We start from the raw sequence: 6,797 nt of genomic DNA, 5'->3' as shown, positions 1-6,797 counted from the left end.
TCTTTTCTATTATTTGTGAGGATTGCAAGGTCATCTGCAAAAGCTAAACACATTGAATCTCTTATCTTTTCCAATGCCAACTTGGATTCCTTTGACTTCTTTTTCCCATGTCCTGATAATTTTTTCAAGAATGATATTAAAGAGTAGTGGTGAAAGTCCGTCACCCTGTCGCACCCCAGTTTGGATTTCAAATGGTTCAGAGATATCCCCCATAAATTTAACCTTGGAGACTGTGTCACTTAATGTTTGCCAAATGATTGCTCTTGTCTTTCTGTCAATGTTGAATTCTTCCAGCACGTTGCAGAGCGCCACTCTGTCTAATGAGTTGTAGGCCTTTTTAAAATCTACAAAAGTGACCACATTATTATTATTATTATTATTATTATTATTATTAGCTATTTTCCAATTACATTTTTCCCTGTGGCTCATCCTGGTTGTACAGTTTCCTAAGGTATTGTACAAGCATTTGACATTTGAGTCTCATCTTTATCTACAATAGTGATGGAAGCTGAATAAATGAATTAAAATCTGTGCCACGGCCAGGACCTGAACACGGGCCTTCTTGTTTACTAGACGGGAATGCTGCAGTGGTGTAATGGTCAGCATTCCTGCCTAGTAAGCAAGAAGACCCAGGTTCAGGTCCTGGCCGTGGCACAAATTTTAATTCATTTATTCAGCTTCCATCATTATTCAAGTATGTTGTTACATACATTTATCTTTTCACTCCCATATGAAATACTCCACAAGGATAATGTTATATTTTATTTGTACATGTTTTTGTAGACTTTTTTGTACCAGTGTGTCGCATTATCTTGCAGCAGTAAGTGTCCAATCACTTCTGATTTATTCTCTAAGTTTTAACGTTTATTTGTCCTGTTGATACTTATTTATTCCAGAGGATCACCACCAGCTAATCGCATAAGTACAGGTAATGAACAAAATATTAAAGAATTCAAATTGGAATATTAAAATATGCAAATATCTGTGTTCCAATGAATTCATCTCTCTACTAATGTGTTGTTGACATTTTTTCTGTAAAGTGTCTTCAACATCAGTCAAAAAATTCCATGATAATGAGTTACCCATTTTCAAAGGAACAGTATAGGAATTATAAATACTTTTGGCTTTGGTAATGCAGATTATGCGTTTTAATAAATTGAATTTCTTTGTGGTTTTGCCATGATATATTAGATAAATACGATATTTTGAGTTTTATGCTATATGCATAATAAAGACTCACAATATTGAAGATTCCTGAAAGGGACCAACAGTCAAAAACAAGAACATTGTTTTTAATATGAGATACAAACATAACACAGTCCTCACATCATTTATGTACCATATAATATATGTATTACCACAAAGTTATTTTGTGATATAAGTCTTTGTTTTAGAATAGCTAATAGACAGTAGTATGTTAAAGAAGTTGTTAATTTGAATATCATCTCCTTGAATTTTATAAGTCATTCGTATAACTATTACTTAAAAAAAAAACCTGATGTGGCCCTAGCCTTCTGAAAAACTTTCAGTTTGACGCCACTTTGGCAGCTTGCATATCAGTTCTGCAGCTTGTTCTTCAAGCTGTGTCTAATTTAGCCTCAGCGCTGTGCAGACCCTATTTCAGAGCTTTTCAACACAGAAAAATACGAAGTGGTCACCAGAATCAACAGCCCTTTGCATCCATATCCATCGATGTTATCTACAACTAAACAATGGTGGTAACCATATGATTTTTGTGTGTGTTTCTCTATGAACCTGCTTTTCTTTCATTGTAGTTTTCAAGCTGTACGAAATTGTAGTGTTGAGGCGTATTACTGTAAAATAATACATTCTGTGCCTAGTTCTTTTTCTAATTTTTCTTGGTCAACAGTGTGGTTAAAAGGCCAATTTGCCTATCCTGATTTTCATTTTCTATGATTTTCCTAAATCAAGTAAGTGAATATTCAGGATCATTCCTTCAAAGTATGGTCTAGTTGATTTCGCTTTCACGTACATGTACACCTGATATTTTGTGACATTTCCTTTTACAATTATGTCTGTGAAACATTTTAAGTTTTTCTTTCCCACCGAATTTGGTAAGAGATTATGTAAGAAGGAAAGAAACAACTTGTAATACTACATTGTTGCCTGTCTAGGTGAATATATTAGTGGCTCATTATAGAAAAAGTGTGTACCCGCTTGCTGTGGGAGAAGTATTTGTGTGAGTAGAGTGGAAGTGCATTAACATGTAAAAACCTACGAAAGATGCAGTTTGGTAGTTCTCTATTCCCTAAGTTCACTTTACCAGAGATCTGAAACCAGCTTCAGAGCTAAAAATATTGAGGGTTACACAGAAATACATCACAAGCACAATAAGGTGGATGTTTTGCTCCTCAGAATGTTGTTCAGTTTGTAAAGGCTGAACCGGAATAGATGTGCTAACCAAGGGTGCTGTACTCTTGTAATAGCTTTAGCCAGTTCAGTTCAAATTTATATAATTCATAGATGTAAGGACTGCAGCAGCGGCAATGTAATGTTTATTTAAAAGTTTGTCATGCATATTTATCAGAATATTACAGAAGCCATTCTGTGTTGTTTGAAACACACGCTTTGAATGTTTAAACAGTTTGCATTCAAACGTTTTGGTAATGGCATCCTCCATATAAATTAATGTATCAGTTACCGTTCAGGATGTTTTAATTAGTACAGTGTATGATACATTACTGAACTGAGCGCAAAACATAAATTTTATTTTGCACAGTGTTTTATACTGAAAGTTGTGTGTGTGTGTGTGTGTGTGTGTGTGTGTGTGTGTGTGTGTGTGTGTGTGTGTGTGTGTGTGTGTGTGTGTGTGTGTGTGTGTGTGTGTGGAAGGTGCCCATAGTCGCGCGGAGTGCTGCACCATGTGACGGATTGCGCGGCCACTACCGCCGGAGGTTCAAGTCCTCCCTCGGGCGTGGATGTGTGTGTTCTTAGCATAAGTTACTATATGTTAGTTTAAGTAGTGTGTAAGTATAGCAACCGATGACCTCAGCAGTTTGGTCCCTTAGGAATTCACACACATTTGAGCATTTTTGAAGGTGTCCATAAGTGCTGTTTTTACCTCCAGTAATGTACAGTGTGTCCATAATTAAAGTTCCAGTTTCAGAATGCTGTAAGAAGAGAACCATTGCTTAGAATGATGTCAAATTTGAACATAATGTTATTGACACAGGGGGAAATGTCATGGAGAGAAAAAAAAAGGACCAATAGATGCCACTGTCAGACTATGCACATCAACAGATGCATAGCACATGACTATCCCTCAGTTAGCATCCAAGATGACCAGCATTATTGCCTCCATGAAGGATTGTGCGCTGCGTTTAAATCTCTTTTACAAGAACGGTGACATTGCTGCAGTGGCCCTGCAGAAATTCCAGATACTCAAGGGTATGAAAAAAGGCATTGGTCCGTCACTAGTAAACACTATGAGAGTCTTCCGCACACCAACATCATTCCAACCATTCAGCAACGTTGGTGTGTGGGTAGGATCATCTTCACGCAAAATGGCGCTCCTCTGCACATTGCACAGCCAGTGAAGCGGTTGCTGCAGAAGTGTTTCGGAAATGCTTTCCCAACAGCCTGGAAGGCCAGAACACGTGTTCTTAATCCGTGTGACTACTGGCTATGGGGTTATCTGAAAGATGGCATGTTCAGTGCTCCAATTATGAATGTAACTGAACTGAAGGCACGCATTGCACAACATATTGTGAACATGACCCCCAAGACATTCTGATCTGTATGGAACATCCTGTTTCTCAATTTCAACTTGCAGCAGAAAACAGTGGACAGCATATTGAACATGTCTTGCGCCAGACTCAAGATAGCTAGAAACCGATATCATTCTGCTTTTTATGCACTTTTTGGTTCCAGAATAATTACAAAATTATGTGATTTTGCTTTTTATGTGGGTTTTGGACTTGGGACACTTAAAAACTGATTTTTCCCTTCTGATATGGCATGACTTTGTTTTCATAGTTTTTGTTCCATGCCATTTCCCCCTATGCCAATACTATGCTGTTCAAATTTGGCACCTTTCTGAGTACTGTTTCTCTTTCTACAGCATTTTGAAACTGGAACTTTAATTATGGATACTCTGTATGTAACAATAGACAGTATGCAACTTTAGGTTTTAGATCAGAAATAATGTTATAAATTCCATTAAAGAAATACTTGTGATTTTCTTCCCCATGCATCCGTGATCCAAGCTTGTGCTCCATCTCTGATGGAGTTGTTGATAGGACATTCGAACTTAAGCTTCATTCCTTCTGTTTTGAAACATCAACATATACCATTTGCAAGTGTTCACCTGCTACAATGAAGTGTTTTTTGAACTGGCTCCTTGATGCAGAGATGAGACAACCCATGTACTTCCATTAGGCAAATAACTGAAATCTGACTTGTCACCCAACATGAATGGGATTTTTGGCAGTTTTTCACACCTATTTTACATGCACACACAATCTTTGCCATACAGTGTAAAGTTAATATAAACTATGAATGAGACTGGGAGAAGCTTATTGCATCAGTTATGATGTCGGCAATTTTTAGGGGAAGGCAAAGTAGTGGTTCTCCTGCAAAATTATGACATATGTGAAAGAAGGGGAAATGCAATGCCTGTTAGAAGTGTGAAAAGTTGAAAACAAATAAAAAAGACTTTTGTGTTCATAACTCTGCTGTTGCAGAATGAAGACATAATGATGTAGCTACGTGTAAAAAACATTTTATGGTTCAGCTTCTTAAAAAAGGCATATTTACCATATATAGATAACGGTCACTGAAGATCTGTTTGAATCAAATCAACAGAAAATACTGTAATTGAAAAAAAATATACTCATTTGCATATGGGGCATGCATCTTTTTCTTCTGGGAGGGAGGCAGTTAATGTGTTAATGCTTACATGAAAGAGGTTTAGAGGTACCTTATTATGTGAATCCATGATCAAGAATTTTATGATCTGCCCTTGACAGTCTAGTCTGTGGCCAAATCATCTCAGAATGTTACATTTTCTTTCAGGAGTGCTAGTTGGTTGGTTGGTTGATTTTGGGGAATGGACCAAATAGCAAGGTCATCAGTCCCATCGGGTTAGGGAAGGATGAGGAAGGAAGTCGGCCATTGCCCTTTCAAAGGAACCATCCCAGCATTTTCCTGAAGCAATTTATGGAAATCACAGAAAACCTAAATCAGCATGGCCGAATCCAGGTTTGAACCGCCATCCTCCCGAATGTGAATCCATTGTGCTAGTCATTGCACCACCTCGCTCAGTCATGAGTGATAGTCCATTGAGATATGCAGGAGAATATGTGAAGGCAAGTTGTGAGTCATGCATAGGTTGCTCAGTTAGTAAGAGCATTGCATGTGAAGGCAAAGTCTCTGGTTTTTAGTCCTGGTTTAATCTGCAAGAATATTTCAGTTGCTATGACTGACAGTGTTATCTTCATAATTTGATGTCATTAACTTGTAACTGCGTGAAACTGACACTTGGTAGACAAACTGGAGGAAAGAAGAAATAGAAGATAATTATTAGTGTGCAAGGCTATGTTGAGGACATTTTTACAATATGTGAATCACAAATCTAGCCCATTGACAGTCCAGTAAAGTTGACAGACAGATATCAGAAGTAGTGAGATATTCACATGCCTAGGTCTTACCACTGTGATCCAATTAATTTTAAAGATCAGAAGGGGGAGGGGGGAGGGGATGAAATGACTGCTAATGGTTGGTGGGAGCCATCTCAGTGTACTTCTGGATGGGCTCAACTCCCTCCTAGTGCATCCTAGATTCTTTTGAAGGCTTAGGAGACACGAGTGACATGGAAAGCAGTAGACAAACAGTTCTTTATTAATCTATTAAAACAGAATAGTCTTTCTGGTGTGATTTAGCATCGGCTCATAATATTTCCATTCGGCACGCCAGATGAGGAATGCGAAGCGAACAGCCTACGGTGTACACGCACTGCTCGAGAGACAATGCACTGACTCTGTGTAGCCGGTGTGCCGGTGCTGAGTCGACCAACACATTGGATGCTGCTACGGACATAACAGCCAGCAGTATCTTTCAACTTGCAGTGTCACTCAGAGTCAAACTCTGGACCGATGGCAGGAGCACACTGGCTGGCAGATTCTGGTGGCATGGAGCTGGGTGCCTCAGAGCAGAAGATGGCAGCAGATACTTCAGCGAGCATTTCCATAGAGGCGGAAGTGGAGTGTCGACTACCGAGGGCCCGGGCAGTAGGGCAGTGGTTTCCAGTTTGGAACCCTGCGGCGGCGTTGACGGCTGTGATGTGGTTAAGGTGGAGACTCTGAGGCATTGTCGGTAAAACTTGTAGTGATGACTGACACACAGCAAATGTCATGATAAGCACTGCCATTCCAATGAACTACACAGCTGATGTGTGGAAAGGGCTGTGCTTCTGTGTTGTGCGGAAATGCCTGGAACAGGGTCACTAACCAAAGCCTGGTATCATCATGAGTCAAACTGCAAAAGATTACTGAAGGTTGATCTCGATATCAGGTCATTGACACACACAAGCTCAGTGGCAAGGAATTGCTTGCTTGTGCTGAGTTGCTGAACAGACAGGGCACTGTCCAGTGATGGTCAACACTCAGGGCCCAGCACTCTTGTGTAAGGCACTGAGCATGTGCTGCATTCTATTCCATTAAATCATCATCATCATTTTAAATATGTATGAATTCACATTTCTAAATTACCTATTACATTTTACCAAATGTTGTGACACTTTTCTCTTAAAATGAAACCTGGCTGATAAGTGGAGTGAG

Source organism: Schistocerca nitens, chromosome 3 (assembly GCF_023898315.1).
Source record: "Schistocerca nitens isolate TAMUIC-IGC-003100 chromosome 3, iqSchNite1.1, whole genome shotgun sequence".
Taxonomy (NCBI): domain Eukaryota; kingdom Metazoa; phylum Arthropoda; class Insecta; order Orthoptera; family Acrididae; genus Schistocerca; species Schistocerca nitens.
The sequence above is the reverse complement of the archived record's forward strand: the minus strand, read 5'-3'. Positions refer to the sequence as shown.